The sequence below is a fragment of the Hypanus sabinus genome, unplaced genomic scaffold (assembly GCF_030144855.1).
Source record: "Hypanus sabinus isolate sHypSab1 unplaced genomic scaffold, sHypSab1.hap1 scaffold_105, whole genome shotgun sequence".
Lineage (NCBI taxonomy): Eukaryota > Metazoa > Chordata > Chondrichthyes > Myliobatiformes > Dasyatidae > Hypanus > Hypanus sabinus.
This window is the reverse complement of record NW_026779103.1, coordinates 762571-782819: the sequence shown is the minus strand read 5'-3', so window position 1 is coordinate 782819 and position 20249 is coordinate 762571. Positions and strand designations below refer to the sequence as shown.

Genomic DNA, 20249 nt, shown 5'->3' with positions numbered 1-20249 from the left:
AATACATTATTACAATCTTGACTTCCAGAGAGCAGCTGAAAAACCAGCCAAAGCATGCTTAAATTGTAAAAAAAAACAGATGCTGGGAAGGGGATGCCTTGTGGTTCGGGAACTACCCCTTGCCTGGTGGACCTTTTCCTTGCTTGTAACTTCAGTTTATAGAATCACCTGAGTACATTGTTATAGGTGTTGCTCAGTGATAGTAGATGCATTTAGCAGATGGATTGAAGCTGTTCCTACAACTAATGATACCACTATGACTGTTGTGAACATATTGCTAAAAGAAATAACTCCTCGCTATTGTTATATACTTGTGCCATGACAGTGGTACCCTTGTCACGTGACTGGGGTTGAAGCTATACTGGAGGTAATGGTCTTGTGACGGTGGAGTGATGTCATTTTCCCGCCAGTAGAGATCATGTGACAGGTTTTTTTTTATTAACTGGTTATAAAAGGAAGACCCCACCCTGTGAGGAGGGGCAGTTCGTGGCTGGATTTGCCAAGTTGACTTCATGCCACTGCGTGATTTAATGTGATGTCGCAGTTTAGTTGAAGGATGAAGTTTTTATCTAATGCCTAAAGTTTAAAAGGTCATTGCCAGCTGTTTCTTTACAATACTACTAGTTGAGAATCAGTGGAGAGTGAGGATCGGAGTTCGGGAGTTAAAGATCGAGGAGAATCTATTTCGACGGTGAAACAGGTTCGACCTTATTTAATCCTTATTTGGAAGGAATTCGTTGACTGTTCTCGTGTTAATCTCTGCGAGATAGCAGAAGATTGTGATAAAGGAAAGGTCAGTGCCTTTAAGCCGTTTCATTTCGTAAACTCTTTGTGGGAAAAGTTTGACGTCGGGGATCGAAGCAGAACAACGTGAAAGAGAATTTAAATCGTCTTATAAAGTCTCTCCTTTTAATTGGACTGTGAGCATTTCTGAACTTTTGGCAATACTACTTTAAAGAACTGTTTTTGCAACATCGCTTTAAGAACTGTTTAAGCTGCCGCACAGCAGCTGTTTCCGGTTACGTTAGTGTTTGTTTACTTTTGGGGGGTTTGTTTACAGTGTTTAATAAAAGTGTTGTTTGTTATATAATCCGTTGCCTAACTCATATATTTATTGTTGCCTGAATACGTAACATAAATATGGGGGCTGCGTCCGAATTGGATCGTTCGAGTTTAGATGGTTGCTAACTTTTGAATCGGTGTTTTGGAAAAGGAGAATACTAGATTCTTTTGTTTGATTGGCTTGTGAGTGGTATTCGGCAACAATAAATATTGATGAGTTTCTGGTTTCGCCAGTCGCGGGGTTCTTAGTGAAGGCAAAAAAAACTGAGGTCTCTGAGATAGCTCGTAGATTGCAACTTAAAAGTATTTTGACGACTACATCTATGGCTGTCATACAGAGAAAAATCGCGTCACACTATGTGGATTCGGGTGTTTTTAATGTATCTATTTTAGAGTCGTTTCCAATAAGTGCTCTGGAGATGCAGTTACAAATCGAACAAATGATGTTAGAGCGTTGTAAATTAGAGGCTGAACAAAAGCAGAGAGCATTTGCATATGCAATGGAGGAATTAAGGTCTGGGAAACAGTCTTCTGCTTCTAGAAAACCATTTGTTGCTAGTCAAGAAATTAAATTGGTCCCTCCATTTAGTGAAACAGAAGTGGAAAGATATTTTCAACATTTTGAAACTATTGCTCGGATGTCAGAGTGGCCGAGAGATAAACGGTCAGTGTTGTTACAGAGTGTAATTAAAGGCAAAGCACAACAAGTTTACACAGCTTTAACTGCTGCACAAGAACTTGATTATGATATTGTGAAAATGCATATTCTAAAAGCATATGAATTAGTCCCAGAAGCTTATAGGGAAAGATTCAGAACTCTGAAAAAGTCTGGGGATAAAACCTATGTGGAATTTGCCTACGATAAAGCTATGTGTTTTGAGAGATGGGTTTCTTCTATAAATGTAAATGGGGACTATGATAAATTGAGAGAGCTGTTTTTAATGGAGGAATTTAAAAGAAGCATTCCCGTTGAAGTAAGGACCTACTTAAATGAGAGGGATACTGATAAATTGCAAGACTGTACTAGATTAGCTGATGAGTATGTTTTAATCCATACGAATAAATTTCCTCAGGGCTTAATTTTTAAGAGGAAAAATAACATGGAGACTCAAGGTAAATCAGAAATTAAATCAGAAGTTAATGAGAAAGGTAAGGAGGAAGGAAAACCAGTTTGTTTCTGGAACACCAGAAAGTCAGTTTGGTTTTAATTGTAACTAGTGTAAGAAGCCTGGCCATGTCATAGCTAACTGTTTCAGCTTGAAAAAGAAAGAGAAGGAAGCAGTTCCAGATGCTTGTGTGCAACATACTGAAGCACCTGTAAAGTTACAGGGTTTGATAAACACAAATGAGGTTTTGTTACAGGCTGACCAAGTTAGGAAGGGATATGATCATTTTATAACTGAAGCTTTTGTATCTTTGAAAGAAGGATCTACTCTGGTGCCAATAAGAATCCTTAGGGATACTGGAGCTTCTCAATCACTGATGTTAGACAGTGTGTTTAAGTTTAAAGAGTCTGATACTCGTGAGGTAAATTAAATAAAGTAAATTTAAAGTCAGGGTTCGTTACAGGATTTGTTAAAGTACGATTACAGCATAGCTTACCTGTGAAGGGTATTTCTTTATTGTTAGGTAATGACTTGGCAGGTGGACAAGTTTTTCCTGAAGTGCATTTGACAATGGAGTCAGAGGAACCAGAGTTGAATTCCAACACAGATTCTTCCTGTATTGTGACTAGAGCTATGGCTAAAAAGATTGACGTGCAAAATGAGGTTGTTACTCAGGACTGTTCAACTTAGGATTCGAGTTTTGCGGATGTGTCAGAGACTTTCTTATCTTCGTTGATTGATCAAGATTCTTGGGGGAAATCTGACTATGAAGATTTATCTCTGTCTCGGAAGGAGATGATAGCAGAGCAGAATAGACACTCTGTGATTATAAAATTAAGAGAGCAAGCTTTACTAGGTAGTGAAATTGAGAAGGTGCCATTAGGATATTACTTGGAAAAAGGGGGGTTGATGAGGAAGTGGAGATCGCCTACAATTCCTGCAAGTGAGGATTGGAATGTTGTTTACCAGGTAGTTGTACCCAAAGATTATTGAAATGAGATTTTGACTTTAGCTCATAGTGTGCCTTTCGGTGGACATCAAGGGGTAAGGAAAACTGTGGACAACATTTTAAAACATTTTTACTGGCCTGGTCTAAGAAAAGATGTGGCGATGTTTTGCAAAATGTGCCATACTTGTCAAATTGTGGGTAAACCAAATCAGGTTACACCAGTAGCTCCATTACAACCTATTCCAGCACTTGGTGAACCATTTTCTTAAGTTATTATAGATTGTGTTGGTCCATTACCAAAGACAAAAACTGGTTATCAGTATTTGTTGACTATTATGTGTACTTTGTCTAGGTTTCCAGAGGCAGTACCACTTAGCCAATATAAGCCACTTAGCCAGTACCACTTAGCCACTTAGCCACACCACTTAGCCACTTAGCCACTTAAGTTAGTACCACTTACCAATATAAAAGCTAAAACAATGACAAATTGAAAAATATAAATTATAAGAATTATAAAATTCTTCACTTATTTTGGATTACCTAAGGAGATACAAACTCATCAAGTTTGTTTACTTTTGGGGGGTTTGTTTTCAGTGTTTAATAAAAGTTTTGTTTGTTATATAATCCCTTGCTGAACTCACATATATATTGTTGCCTGAATACGTAACACTATGGACTTTCAGAAATGATAAGTTCGGACAATGGGCCAAAATAAATGAGGAAATCTGTAAAGAACTTGCTATAAAACAGCAGTTCCACTGCACCCATCATCTGAACGCAGCGACATTGGAACGAACCAATGGTACTTTGAAAGATAAGTTGGCAAAACTTACACAAGAAACTGGATTGACCTGATTGAAGGTTTTACCCTTAGTCCTATTCCAGATGAGAATCACGCCATCAAGTTAGACAGGGCTATCACTGGCAGAAATTATCTACAGGAAGCCCATGAGAACCCCATGGGGACCCCGACCTTGTCTGCCGCTCCTCCCTGAGAGCTTACCCGCAACATTGGATATTCATACCTTGGGGGAGGAGATGGGAAAATACTTATGGAAATTAACTAACACTCTCCAAAGCTTGCATTCACAGGTACGACAAGCCTATCGAGAGGATGAACCCCAAACTACAGGTGACTACTCCACCATCCAGCCTAGAGAATTGTCCTGCTCAAGAACTGGGATGATAAGAAGTTGGGACCGAGGAGGAGAGGACTGTACCAAGTGCTACTGACAACACCTCCTGCAGTGATGGTGGAAGGGCAGCTCCGGCGGATACATCGAACGGACTGTAAACAAGTTACTGGCAGAACTGATAAGACAGAATAATGTACTGGTTAATGCTGATTTTAATGACCCTAAGGGAACCTGCCCCTGTCTTGGGAGGCCCCCAGTTTAACAGTTTCCTGTCCCTCTACCACACCTATGCTAAGCAAGTTGAGCGGGGAGCATGTTGGGTATGTGCCAGAATTCTCCAACAGGGTAAGACTATGTCAGTGGTGCCCCTGAATACTAGCGCAGTCAATTCAGTTCTGGTGTTTTCTGATAGCCGTAATGGTAGCATTGTCAATTGCACCATATCCAGGTCTGGAAGGCGAGACTGGGGATGGTGTTGCTTTGAGTGTTGGAGTCGTAGACCTCCTCCACAAGACCCCTCCAAGCTATGGCCGGGGGTAGGAGTTACGTCTCCAGCAGTGGCTAGTGTTAAGTGCTTGTGACACATGACAGTGGTACACTTGTCACATGACTGGGGTTGAAGCTATACTGGACTTGAGGTATGGTCTTGTGATGGTGGAATGACATAATTTTCCCGCCAGTAGAGATCATGCGACAGGTTTTTTTTTTTTACAGGTTATAAAAGGAAGACCCCACCCTGTGAGGAGGGGCAGTTCGTGGCTGGATTTGCCAAGTTGACTTCATGCCACTGCGTGTTTTAGGTGATGACGCAGTTTAGTTGAAGGATGAAGCTTTTATCTAATGCCTAAAGTTTAAAAGGTCATTGCCAACAGGTTCTTTACGATTCTGCTAGAGACAGTGGAGAGTGAAGATCGAAGTTCGAGAGTTAAAGGTCGAGGAGAATCGCTTTCTACGGTGAAACGGGTTTCAACGTTTGTTTGATCCTTATACGGAAGGATTTTGTTGACTATCTTCGTGTTAATCCCTGGGTTTTACCAGAAAGGATTGAAGGTAGTGAAGAAGGAAAGGTCAGTGCCTTTAAGCCGTTTCGTTTCGTAAATTCTTCATGGGAAGTTCGACGTCGGGGATCGAAGCCAAGCGACGTGAAAGAGAATTTAAATCGTCTTATAAAGTCTCTCCTTTTAAATGGACTGTGAGCATATCGAACTTTTGGCAATACCACTTTAAAGAACTGTTTTTGCAACATCACTTTAAGAACTGTTTGGGCTGCCGCACAGCAGCTGTTTCCGGTTACGGTAGTGTTTGTTTACTTTTGGGGGGGGTTTGTTTTCTGTGCTTAATAAACGTGTTGTTTGTTATAAGAAACCCTTGCCGAACTCATATTTATTGTTGCCTGAATACGTAACACTAGAACAACTTGCTGGTGTAACCAGAATGAGAGTTCACCCTATTATTGGCTTTGTGGAAATAGGGCCCACCCCTGGCTGCCGGGAGAAAGAACAGGGCAGCGGCATGGAACCACACCCAAATTCGCCAAACAGTGCGACAGAATCGGGTGGTCCATGACTTTATATTAGCAGAAAAAGGAGGGACCTGTGCTATCACTGGTAATAAATGCTGTACTTAAATCCATGATAGATCTTCCAATATTACTGACTTGTCTAAACACATAACCCAAGAGATTCAGAAAATTCAAGATGTTGGCAGTAAGCTACATAATTTTGGGACCAGTAAGGCAGGGGGGTGGCCCTGGCCCTTCAACATATTCGAGGGCTTCTGGAGGTTGTTTTTGCATTTCGGAAGTCTGATTGTATTAATTTTGATTATTGTCTGTGTCCTACAGTGCCTTTGGCCATGTTTTGTATCATGTTGTAGAAGCAGAACCCCATAACCATATGCCCTCTGCTTTGCTTTTACTTTGGCTTTGACTTCTCTTGTCAGCCACTGACGCATCCTTTTTCCATTCAAAAATGTCTTCTTCTTTGCAAAATATCTGTCTTGCACCTTCCTCACTTCTCGCATAAACTCCAGCCACTGCTACTCTGCCGTCCTTCCCGCTAGTGTCTCTTTCCAGTCAACCTTGGCCAGTTCCTGTCCAATGCCACTGTAATTTCCTTTACTCCACTGAAATACCGACACATCGGATTTTGGCTTCTCCTTCTCAAATTTCACAGTGAACTCAATCATGTTGTTATCACTACCTTCACTTCCATCTCTCAAATCACCTCTGGTTCATTACACAATACCCAATCCGGTACAGCCGATTTCCTGTTGTAATTTGCAGTCCACATCACTGCAGCTGTTTAGAGGCCTGTAGATAACTGCCATCATGGTCCTTTTACCCCTGCGATTTCTTAGCTCAACCCATAAAGATTTCAGAAATGTCACTCCACTCTTCAAGAAGGGAGAGAGGCAGAAGAAAGGAAACTATAGGCTACTTAGTCTGAGAGTGGTATGAAAGATGTTGGAGTCGATTGTTAAGGATGTGAGTTTGGGACACTTGGAGGCACAAGATAAAATAGGCTGGACTGAACATTGTTTCTGCAAGGGAAAATCTTGCCTGATGAATTTGTTGGAATGCTTTGAGAAATAATAAGCAGAGTAGACAAAGGAGAATTGGTTGATGTTGTGTACTTGGATTTTCAGACCTTTGACAAGGTGCCACACATGAGGCTCCTTAACAAGTTCTGAGCCTGGTTGGGCAGCGATGAGGAAGGATCTGATTTCAAGTTTGTATAAATCGAAAGGCGATTGCAGTGGGAAAGGGCCGGGACCCACCCAGACGGCTGGACAGTCTGGGCCAGGAATGTAGGATCAGTTAGTTCTGGTTCCCCAAGCAGTGAGAGTGGATGTCGGTAACGAGGATCTGTTTACGTGTATGGGTGTGGGGTAAATGGTGGGAAAGTTGTGGGGTAAATGGTGGGAAAGTTGTGGGGTTACTGGCAGGGTGGAGGGAGGTTGGGGATGTGGGTTATCGGACACAGTGTGACCCGGGAGGAAGAGTCCTAGGGCAGATCATGTTGTGAGCAAAGGAGGATCAGGTCCATTGCATCAGACAGCTTTCAGGAAGCAACAAATATCTCTTTATATTACTCACAGTCTAATCTTTCTACTAACATTGTGTTTGTCACAGAGCCCAGAGTCTGGGAACAGCTCGATGGTAGGAAGCAGATGGTGATGATGGGAGGCTATTTATTGGAGTCAAGGCCCGTGCCTCCTGGAGCTCCCCAGGGTGACACCCATTGCTACTTGTCATCTATGTCAATAATCTGGTTGAGAATGTACAGGGTATGGGCAGTGAGTCTGCAGCAGGTAATTGTAAACAATTACCTCCTTTTGCAGGATAGTAAATATAAACACCCCTCTTTCCCTCCCCACACTCAGAACCGACCAAAAGCTACTTCAGAAGATACAAGTTCTTCAAATGAGCAAACACTGAGGGAATGTGAGAGACTTTAAAGAGCTGGGATACTGATAGCACATTACCAGACCTGGAATGATTGCAACTGGTCTGATAGTATTTCTGGTCACATTCAGCTCACTCCAACTATTCCCTACCTTCCTTTTATAAGTATGTAATGTCTAAAGGACCAGTGTTTGAGTAAATGAGACTCACCAGACTTGCTCCTGACTGAATCAATGGAAATCCTGAGTCAGAAGGGTTTCTCTCCAGTCAGTGCTCTCAGTCCTCGGGCTGGTTCACTTGCTGCTGTTCCCTCGTCTTCAGTCGTGGTTTGCTTCCAGTTGTGGGTTTTTCTTCCAATAAATCTCTCACCGCAGGTCTAACTTTAACATGAAAGATAATGAAGCAGGTTAACAATACAAAGGACAACAAAATATTTCTGCTCACTGAAATCTAAATATTGAAGACAAATATAATGAACTCAGTGAACAAATCTGTAATTGTTCCTGACACGTCACAAAACCTGATGTGGGATAGGAAGGAGTCATCGTTCTGTCATGGTAAGATGTAAGATGCAGGAACAGAATTAGGTGATTCCATCCATCAAGTCTGCTCCACCACTCAACCATGGCTGAGATTTATTCCAACACCATATCCCTGCCTTCCTGCTGTAACCCTGAAGCTACTTAGCAATCATGAGTATATTAATCTCTGCCATAAATATACCCAAATGGCAGCCTCAACCAACCTCTGCAGCAACAAATTCCACAGTTCAGTCATCTTTTGGATGAAGAAATTTTTCTCAACTCAATTTTAAAGGTAAGCATCTTTATTCTGAGCCTGTGCTGTCAGGTCACAGATTCTCTGTCTAATGGAAACATCCTCTCCATGTCCACTGTATCCAGGCTTTCCAGCATTCGGTAGGTTTACTTAACCATACATCCCTCCACCAACCCCACCGTTCCTCTGAACCCCATTGAGCACAGGTCCACAACCATCAAATGCTCCTCAAACATAAAGCCGATCATCCCTGAGATTATTCAGGTGAATCTTGTTAGTAACAACTGCACTGAACACATTCCCAAGTATAACAGACCATCAGGAAATTTAAACCATTCCCGAGTGAATGGAATTAAAAGAAACCGGAATCACCAGAATCGCTCAAAAGGTAAGGAACTGCTGTGGGGAGAGCAACAAATTTAACGATTCAGGTTCACAATCTTTTGTCAGAATGGATTCAGAACTTTTCATTTTTAGTGCAGATTTCCAGCAACATGAGTTCCTGTTTGATTCCTACTGTCTGACAGACAGGTAACAGCGAGGAGGAATTCCCAAACACAGTTCGAACACTGAACCCCCCAGGTCTATTTCTACTGGTTCAAACACAGAACAGCTCATTTACTCACAGCCTGTCCTTGTGAGGGATGGAATACAAACTCATTCTCTCCTCAGATTAGCAGCATTGCTTCCAAAGGAACTCCAGAAGCAAACATTTGATCCCAGACCAAAAATACTCACTCAACACCTCATGAACCCGGGCAGCTTGATCTCTGGGTCCATTTTACTTGGATCTAAACAGGGGTGCAGAGCACCTCCGGAGCTCACCGGAGCACCACTCCAGCACCTCTGTAAAAAACACTAGATCCCAGACCAGAAATACTCGCTCAACACCTCATAAACCGGGGCAGCTTGATCCCCGGGTCCAGTTTACTTGGATCTAAACAGGGGTGCAGAGCACCTCCGGACCTCACCGGAGCACCACTCCAGCACTTCCGTTAGAAAATAAGTAAAAAAATAAACAAGCAGGGAATTTAACAGCGGCCGCATATTAAATAGAGGGAATTTTAAGGAAACTGGGGTTAGGGAGAGGGGTTGGTGGCTGGTGAGGAAAATACTACCAATAACATTAAGATAAGATATTTGATAGCTTTTGGTGAACTCCTGGAGCTGTGACTGTGGTGGTCCGTGGATTACTCACTAATACAAAAGTAAATTTTTCTCACTAACAACCTTATGGCTTCTAAGCAAACAACCTTATTTCACTTGGTTGATCATTATATTTTATGATAATTAGTGAATGCAACTGTGCAATATTTGTATTATTATTAAATTAAGTGTTATATGCTTTATTGTACCAGTTACATACTGAAATGCAGTGATTGGTTATAAGCATGTTAATGTTTTATTTATCACTGTATTTCTGTGGAGCTCTGGAAATCATATATATTTCTTTCACCTTGGTTTAGAGTTTGACATTATAAAAAGCTCAATTCATATACACACACACACACACACACACACACAAGCACCCCCCCCCCCCCCAATTTGTGTAACTGCTCATCACATGAATGGGACAGGGAAGTTGCCCAGTATATGAAATGAGCAGGTACACAAATTGGGTGTGACATAGAGGGGTGACTGACAGGTTCGTGGCCTAAGGTGGAACGAGTCGATTTTAGAAAACCTTGCAATTTTCAATTATCTGAAACAGAAATATGGCAAAAGTGATTAATTTCAAACTTTCATAATCACTCAAATAGTTGAACATCACATACATGTACCGAGATCTGTATAACTAGACCTCCTAACATAGGCCATAAACTTATCAATCATCCCTCGTACAGCTCCGGCAGCTTTCCACACGCACACACACACACATATATATACACATATACACACCCCCAATTTGGGTACCTGCTCATCAAATGAATGGGACAAGGAAGTTGCCCAATACACGAAAGGAGCAGGTACACAAATTGGGTGTGACATACTAGGGGTGACTGATAAGTTCATGGCCTAAGATGAAAGGAGTCAATTTTACAAAACCTAGCAATTTTCAGTTATCTGCAACGGAAACAGCACAAAACTGATTAACTTCAAACTTTCTGCAAAATGACTCAAATAGTGCAGGTACCAAGAGCTGTATTACATTAGGCCACGAACTTATCAATTACCCCTCGTACAGCTCTGGCAGCTAAAAGACTGGCACTGCACCCCTGCTCCAGCCGTCCAGCAGAGCTCGGGCCCGGCCCTTTCCCAATGCAACCGGCCCGGATTTACACAAACCCGCCGGGATCAAACTCCACTCACCCCAACGACAGCTGCTTTCGGCAGTGCGCATGCGTTTATCAGGATGTTCTCCGCAGCACCACCAGCGATCGGAGGTACACATGGCCACCAGTGGTCGGAGGTCCATACAGCGCCCCCAGTGCTCGGAGGCGTGTGGGACAACGGAGCGGCAAATCACAAACGTGACAAAGTCTGCACATGCAGGAAATCCAGCTCAGCACAAACAAAAGGCTGGTGGAACTCAGCAGACCCGGCAGCATCGATCGAAAAGGGTCGACAGTCGACGTTTCCAGCTGAACCCTCCTTCAAGATTGAGATGGAATGGGGGAAATATCTAAATAAAATCGGGGCGGGCGAGAAAATGCCTGCCGGGATGGTGATAGGTTGAAGCCAGGTGGATGGGAAAGCTCAAGAGCTGAAGAAAATAGAATCCAGAGGGAAGTGATAAGCACGTGAGAGGACGTGAAAAATCAGAGAGGAAGAGGGGGAGTGTTCACTGGAAGGAGAAATTGATATTCATGCCATCAGGTTAGGGGGAGGAGCTACCCAGACGGAATATAAGGTGCAGATCCTGGACCCTGAGGGTGGCCTTAACTTGGCACAAGAGGAGGCAATGGGTTGACACGTCGGAACGGGAATGGGAATGGGAATGAGAATGAAAATGTTTGGACACTGGGAAGTCCCGCCGGGAGCGGATAGTTCAAAGGTCAGTTTATTATCAAAGCAGGTATCCATAAACAACTCGCGTTTTATTTTTCTCCAGAGAACCACAAAACAACGAAAGAGCATGAAAGTCTTTCAGGGAGAAAAATCAAACTCCCACCCCACCCCCCACATCAACAAGAACGGCATCCCGATCATCAACCCCCAAAACCCACCCCTCCCGCACAAAACGGAACAATAACATCGATCCGCCCCCCAAAAAAACAACCCTACCCCGCACAACTGCGGAGGAGCTGGTGTCACCAGTGTAGAGGCGGCCGCATCGGGAGCAGCGGACACAACGGGCGTCCCCGGAAGATTCACAGGTGAAGTGTCGCCTCACCTGGAAAGATGTTTGTACAACGGAGAGAGATCGGCCGTCCGGCCCTTTCACTGTGACACCCCGAACTCCACATCAAATCCGTCCAAACGAATCTGGGCGAACTTTAATGACCAATAAATATAATTCCTCCCAGCGATCAGCTCTCTGAATGATTCCCTGACTCTGAGAGGAAGGGGTGTTTATGGTCCACAGTGTCAGGGTGTTGAGTTTACCAGGAGACAAAGACTGCAGGGACGAGAGGTTTTCTGTTGACTAATACACTGTGTGTGGACCCCGCTGGCAATTCTGGTGTTGTGACCCGAATCGAGACAAACACCACGCTGCCCACTCCACCAACAACACGGCACAGCCGGACACATATCAGGGGACTTTATATCTCACAACACTGGATTCAGTGATGAAACCCGAGATTAATGTTGTTGTCCCACTGGAATGATCAGAAACGTCCATTCAGGTGTTTTAATTACAAGCGCTCCCACACAGGTGACGTCACACACGCGAATTCACGCGCCTGACGTCACACATGGGCTGCCCACACCAGGACCTGCCCTCGCGTGCGTGGTGTCTTACATCACCGACACGCTGGTGAGCTCGAGCTTTATCGGTTTAACGGCTGAGCCACCAATCGCGTGACCGTCCCCACCCCCACCGCTGTAAACCAAAGCTTCAGGGGCTGCGCTACTCCCGTTGATGCGAAGCAATGTCAATCACTGGTTACAACCAGTAATGGAGGCAGACAAGCCAAGTGGATATTGCCTCGCGGAAACTTTCCCACTAAAGTGTCAATCTCCCGTCAGGGCGGAACAAATCCCAAAGTAAATGTCCGCTTTCTGATTTATTTCCATTTCCGTCCAAGGGAAGTTGGGGCGTTTGTGAAGCATCTCCTGAGGCCGGAGTCTGATGTATCACTGAGAGGTAGGAGGAGACCGCTCGGCCCATCGGCGATTCCGGGAGAGAGGAGGATGATTTTACTGAAAGGATGAAGATGGTGTGAGGGGGGCGGACAGGATGTTTGTCCCGGTGGGGACAGGAGGGGCTCATCTGTGGAAATGACTGAACCCACGGTGGTGGCGAGCAGACGGATTCACCACATTGGGGGGCAAACACCGGCACACAGTTGCCCTGCAATTGGAGCCAATGGTCTGCGCAAAGTGACAGTTATTTGGGTTTTGTTGAGACTGTACCTGGAATATGGTGTAAAATCCCGCTCCCCATACTAACACGGGTTATACAGACCAAAGAAGAAACTGCCGGAGGAACTCAGTGGGTCGGGCAGCATCTGTGGAGGGAAATGGACCGTCAACATTTCGGGCTGAGACCCTCCCTCTGGACTGAGAGTGGTTGGGAAATAGTCAGAGAAAGGAGGTGAGGGATGGGGATGGGGCAAGAGCTGGGGAGTGAGAGGTGGATTCAGGTGAGGGGCGAGGTGGGAAGGTGGAAATAGTGACAGGGGTGGGAGTTGAGTGGTTGGGGCAACACGGGGCTGCAGAAGATGGAAAATAATTCCGTAGAGGATTAACAAAGAGGTTAGAGAGTATTTGTTATAGAGAGTGCAATGAAGATTCACCAGACTGATCCCTGGAGTGGTGAGGTCATCATATGGAGAAAGATCAAATGCGATAACCCTTTCATTTAGGACTGAGAGGTGAACACATTGATATGCACAACATCATTACCAGTTGAACCAGGGATCCCAGTCTATGAAAAAGGGGATGGACTGTTCCGGACTGAGATGAGGGGAAATGTCTCCACTCTGAGGGTGGGGAATATCCCTAAAAACACACCACAGTGGGCAGTGAAGACTCTGTGATCGTCCTCACATAAAACAGAGGCCGGCAGAAATGTGGAGACCGAAGGGATCGAGGAAATGTGCATCGTGCAGAAACATGTGAGATGAGAGAGCAGCCGCCATTTTATTGATGGTTAGAGGGGCTGAATGGCCTCCTCTTGTTGTCTCTCACTTGATGTTTCAGTGTTCCTGTCCAGTGAGGCCGGAGGAATATGAATAGAAATTAGTGTTTATAAACATAGACTGATTTAAATGAACACTGAACATTTCCTGTTTGCGTCTGAATTGTGTGTTGTATTGGGATGGGAATTGAGCCCAAGACTCTGTGACCTGGGGTTGGAGGGAAAGGGACAGGGAAGATATGGAGAGAAAAACTAAACATGTATCTGGTGTAAGTATGGAATAATGTGAGGAATGCAACAGATGGGTCGGGCAGCGTGTGAAGTGTGAGGAGCAGAGACACTGGTTCAGGTGTGAGACTCTCCACCCGTCACCTGATCCCGTTTCCTGTTCACGTTTCTCTGCAGATCTGCAGCATCAGCGGGTCACTGCTCTACATGTACGTGTAGCTTCACCTTTCACCCATTCAGTCAAGGCAGTGAGATCCGGATCTGTCGCTTCCTCTCGTTGTGGGTGGACAATGTTCTCTTCCTGCAATATTTTCAGCATATTTCATTGAAATGTTTTTACCTGCTGAAGTGCAGCCAATGTTTCTGGATGTGTGACCCCTTTATGTGAGAATTTAGCCTTTTGATTTATCTGAGCTTCTCATAAATGTGTACAGTTCAGCTAAGCTTCACTCCAGAATTTCCAAAGCAACAACCCAGTCAGTCAAATAATTCCACACAATTAAAATAGTTTATTACATTTGTATTATTTTAAATTTTGTACTACTTATTTAATTTAACTATAGAATGTGTATATTTTCTTAACTCATAGCTGTTAAAATCTATTGTTATGAGTTAGGTTCTACCGCTGCCGCAGAGACAACAAATTTCATGACATATGCTGGTGCAATTAAACTTGATTCTGATATTGATATGGGAGACCCACCACCGGTCACCTGATCCCAGTTACCGTAATGTGAGATTGAAGCCTTTTCTATTTATTGGTATTCCTCAGAAAAGGCAACAGTTAAGTTTCCTTCTGTGGTTCCAAAGCGGAAGCTCTGTCTGTCTAATATTTCCCGACAATTAAAATGGGGATATTGTTTATTATCATCATGTACTGAGCTACAGTGAAACTCTTGCCTGACGTACCATCCACACAGATCAATACATTATGACAGTACATTCAGTTGATATACAACAAGACAATAACTGTAACAAAGCATTATGGCTGCAGAGAAAGTGCAGTGCAGATAGACATATGGTGCAGTGTCACGTCGAGTTACATTGTGAGGCCGAGTCCATTTTATCATTCATTTTGCTTATAACCGCAGACAGGAAGTCGACCTTGAGCCGGGTGGTACGCGCTTTAGCGCCTTTGTATCGCTTACTTGAAGAGAGAGCGGATTTGCAGCAAGAATGTCCAGGTTGTGAGGATCATTGAGTACATGGCCTGCTTTTCCGAGGCAGGGGAAGTGTAGGAAGAGTCCATTGAGGGGAGGCTTGTTTCTCTGATGTTCTCTGCACACCAAAGTTCTCTGCAGTTCCTTGCGGTCATGGGCAGAGCAGTAGCCATACGAAGGCGTGACGTATCGACAAGAAGCTCAGAGACCTCGGCCTTCACCCTGTCTTGTGCAGCTGGATCCTGGACTTCCTGTCAGATTGCGAGAGTGGGCTCCCTCACTCTGTCTCTCTGACCCTCAGCACATATACCCCACATGGTTGTCTCCCTGGCCCCCTCCTTTACTCTCTGTGCACTCACAACTTGTGTCGCCACTCACAGCTCCAATCTGTGAATTTAATTTGTTGACGACACTACATTGATAGGCCTAATCTCAAATAATAATTTTCAATCAATCTCCTGACAAGACTTGGTCCAAACAAACTTGTCACCCTTCTTCAGGAGATTAGTCAGCGGAAGAGCGATACCAGCAAAGCTCTTACAAAGTTCTTACGATAATATCCAACCATTCCCAGAAACCTTCCAAGAGCCTTGTTACCAGTCGGAATAGAAACTTCAGAAAATTACCTGGACTTTTGCCTGAACAGAAGCCAACTTGACTTGACCTACAACATAGCCATCATAGGTCACAGTGGCATGGCCAAGTTCACTCTTAGCTAAGTTAACTGTAAGGCTGGCCTGGGAAAGCCTGTCAAACAGTTTCTCTACTGCAGAGATATGCTCTTCCCAAGTGTCACTCCCAGTGACTACGTCATTAGAACAGGTATCTGTGTGTTCCAACCCTCGAATTACAGAATCAACCATTCTCTGGAATGTTCCTGGGGCATTTTTCATTCCAAACGGCAAAACATTGTAATCGTACAACCCAGATGGTGTCAGAAACACAGAAATTTCTCTACCTCCGTCCGTCAACGGAACACACCGATAATCTCTCAACAGATCAATCTTTGTTAGAAATATAGCTTTTCCAACCTTACGATGCAATCATTCAACTGAGGGATAGGATAGGCATCTGTTATTGTTACTGCATTTACCTTTCCATAATCAGTGCAAAATTTAGCAGAGTTATGCATATATAGTTTTAAATATATATGTCCCAAACTTAGGTGGTAAATGATACAATCTTACGCTGGTGTGGTAAGGATATTCAGTTCAGTTCACGGGATTGAAGTGAGTGAGAGATTTGGCATCCAAGTAAACAGGTGTCGATGTTCTCCGAATCTTCCAATGTAGTCAAATGCGAGCAACTAAAGAGCTTCTTCTTCAAGTGAAATCTACCAACCCAGGCAAGGGTTTCAGCAGATTTCACAGGGTTGCTCTCACATGCACTAATAGTCACAGACCGATTTCTCATAACTGATCCTCAACCCCACACGCGAGAGCATTTAAAACTTCACTGACAACTCTTCCCACTAGCCTTTGTGTGTCTGCCTGTCCTATGAAACAAACAGCAATGCTCCTTTAAATACCATTGTGCTGAACACCAGCTGTCCTTCATGCAGGCCCTCCGCTCTATCTGTCTCTGTAACAAGCTGCTTGTGCTTGTCTCTCTCTCTCTTTTACAGACATGGTTCTTAGAGGCACAGTCCATAATCACAGGCCTAATAATACCATTGTTCAGCATATATTCAATTTCTTGCTCAGCCAATTTACACTCTTCTACATTCATACAATATTCATTGTTACAATATACAATATATTCATACAATACAATATTGTTTAATTGGGTTGGCTTGACCAATATCTACGTCATATACTGTGACCGGAGTTTGCTTGGGAACGATGGGAAATAAATCTTTATACTTCAGAATTAATTCCTTCAGCTGTTGTTGTTGCTTTGGCTGCAGATGAGCCAACTTGTTATCAATGATTTCTTGAACAACCGAGTTCATTAGCTTAACTGGGACAGTGTTTGGCTTGTGAAAAGTCTCGGACGAGTCAATTGTTTCATTCTCAGGGTTGCCAGATTCAAATGTTTTGACAACACTCACAGATGGTGCCTGCTTGTCAACATAAGGCTTTATCTTATTTATGTGTACCACCTGTGTTGGTTTACGTTGGTCAGGTCTTTTAATAACATAATTCACATAGTTAACGAGAGATTATTTCATGCGGTCCATTGAGTTTCGCCTTAAGTGGATTCACCCACATTGGAAATAAAGCAAGCACCTTATCCCCCACCTGGTATTTTCTTTCGCAAGCCCACTAATCAAACCAAAACTTCATTGTGCTTCGAGAAATCTTTAAATTTTGTCTTGCTAGACTACAGGACTGGTGTAGTTTGATTTTGAATTTCAAAACATAGTCTGACAAGTTAACATGTACATCCCATCAATCCACTGTTCCTGTAACAAGGTCAAAGGTCCCTCACTCTCTGACCAAACACAAGTTCAAATAGACTAAAGCCCAGTGATTCCTGTACTGACTCTCTTACTGCGAACAAAAGCAAATGTATTCCTTCATCGCAGACTTTTCCATTTTCAACACAGTATGTCTTAATCATTGTTTTGAGGGTAGAATGAAATCTTTCTAAACCCCTTGTGATTCTGGATGGTACACAGACGATGTAATTCGTTTAGCTCCCAGTTCACAAACTACCTGCTGGAATAATCCAGATGTAAAATTACTTCCTTGATCAGATTGGATTTCTTTGGGCAAACCAAATAAAGTAAAAAACTTGGTAAGAGCCTTCGTCACAGTTTGAGCTTTCATATTCCTGAGAGGTAGTGCCTCTGGGAATCTGGATGAGGTATTCATAATAGTTAGCAAATACCGATGGCTTCCTTTAGTCTTTGGCAATAGGCCAAAACAACCCACTATAACTTTGGAAAAGGGTTCACCGAATGCAGGTATAGGCTGGAGTGGGCCCATTGGTATGACCTGATCAGGTTTACCCACAACTTGACAAGTGTGACAGGTTCTGCAAAAGATCACAACATCTTTCCTCAAATTAGGTAGTAAAATTCCTTCATAATCCTTTTTACAGTATAATTCACTCCAAAATGGCCACCAAAGTACATACTGTGGGCCAAAGTTAAATTTTCAGTCCTGTAAACTTTAGGAACTACAACTTGGCGAACAATTGCCCATTCCTCACTTGCAGGTATAGCAGGCGGCATCCACTTCCTCATTAACACTCCATCCTTGAGATAATACCCTACTGGCACTTTCTTAATCTCATCATCAGAAAGAGCTGTTTCTTTTAAAGCTTCAATCTCAGGGTCCCGGTTCTGTTCTGCTATAAACTACTTCCTAGACAGGGATAAATCTTTCTCATCAGACTGTCTACATGAATACTGTTTAAACACTGAAGGCAGAAAAGTCCCTGACAAGTCAGCATAATCTGAATCCCGATTTTGGCTGTCATGGGTATCAGAATCATGCTGCACAGAACTGTCTGCGTCGGCAGACTTTTTAGCCATACTGTGAGTTACTGCGCAGGAAGGATAAATGTTAAAATCCATCTGTGGGTCGACAGTGGTTGGCTTAGTTGTCAACTGCACTGCAGGAACAACTTTACCATCTGCCAGGTCATTCTCTAACAGCAAAGTAATATCTTCCACCAGTAAACTGGAGCATAATCTGATCTTAGCAGGTCCCGAAATCAACCCTGACTGTAAAGGTCCCTTGTGCAATGGCACAGAAACCACGCCGCCCCCAATGCCTTTAATAAGATTTACCTCACCAGTGTCAGTGTCATCACCAAACTTTAGAACGCTGTCTCATATAAGTGACTGAGAAGCCACAGCATCTTGAAGAATTTTCACTGGTACCTTCGCAGACCCTTCCTGTACTAATACAAACCCATCAGATATATAATAATCAAATCCCTTCTTAACTCAGTCAGACCTCTCAGTCCTTAACTGAGTCTCAACAGAATGTTCAGAACCCTATGGGGTTATCGGTGCTTCAACATACTGAACACAGGCATTCGGGACTGGTTCCTTTTTCTTTTTCTTCTTCAGATGTCTTGCTAGACTACAGGACTGCTGTAGTTTGTTTTTGAACTTCAAAACATAGTCTCACAAGTTAACATGTACATCCCCATCAATCCACTGTTCCTGTAACAAGGTCAAAGCTCCCTCACTCTCTGACCAAATGCAAGTTCAAATTAAACAATTGGTCATCATATGAGCAGCTTTCTTACAATAGTAACAAGTAAGACCAGAATATTTCTCCTTCAGCTGCTTCCCTTCATCCTTACTCGTGTCACTAGTCCCAGCTTTAATTTCTGGTTTACCCTGGTAATCCCTGCTACTCTTTTGGAAACTCTTATTCTGGGTAACTTTAACAATATGAGTTAAAGCAAACTCATCTGCTGATCTAGCAGACTCCTGCAAAGTGGCAGCATCCTTTTCATCTAAATATGCCTTTATGTCATCAGAGACGCATCTTTCAAATTGTTCAATTAAAACCAACTCTTTCAAGCTGTTAAGATCATCACTTATATTCTTATATGTGCACCAGTGGTCAAAACACACATACTTCTCATAAGCAAATTCCATATAAGTCTGCCTCACAGATTTCCAAATGTCTAAACTTTTGCCTGTATGCTTCAGGGACCAACCCATAAGCTTAGAGCACACCCTGTTTCACTATGTCAAAATCAGCTGCTTCATCAACTGTCAAAACAGAATATGCTTCCTGAGCCTTCCCCTTAATTACACTTTGTAAGAGAATATGCCAGTCCTCTTTTGGCCACTTTAAACTCTGAGCAACCTTCTCAAACAGCTGAAAGTATTCATCAAACTCTGCCTCGTAAAAAGGAGGTACCAATTTAACTAACACACACAAAATGCTGGAGGAACACAGCAGTCCAGGCAGCATCTATAGGGAGAACCACTGTCGAACCACTTTCCTCATGTTTGTTCTACCAATTTAACTTACTGACTGGCCTCAAACTTATCACCAGAGTCTAATGCCAGACCCCTTTGCTGCAATCTCTCTATATTTTCCAGCTCTAACACCCTCTGTCTTTCTGCTTCCTCCCTCTGTTTTTCTGCCTCTCTAGCCTCAAACTGCCTCTGCCTTTCTGCAGCCTCCATCTTTAATTTTTCTATCTTGTACTGGACCTCCAGCTCGCTAAGATTGCTTTCAGAAAACACCTCCAACTCCTCCACT

General features: G+C 43.3%; 1 protein-coding gene across 4 annotated transcripts in view; it reads right to left on the bottom strand.

The window, feature by feature from the left end:
• The window catches only part of LOC132386169 (oocyte zinc finger protein XlCOF6-like), a 43681-nt gene that overhangs the window by 10515 nt on the left and 12917 nt on the right, over positions 1-20249 (bottom strand). Inside the window, exons 1-2 of one of the 4 annotated variants that reach the window (XM_059958459.1) lie at positions 12955-13136; positions 7870-8039 (exon numbers count right to left, since the gene is read on the bottom strand). The gene's annotated coding sequence lies outside the window, so the exon portion shown is untranslated. Of the gene's footprint in view, positions 1-7869; positions 8040-9062; positions 9160-11770; positions 12340-12954; positions 13137-20249 lie in introns of those variants that run through there. The other 3 variants (XM_059958460.1, XM_059958456.1, XM_059958458.1) reach the window with 3 other exon arrangements.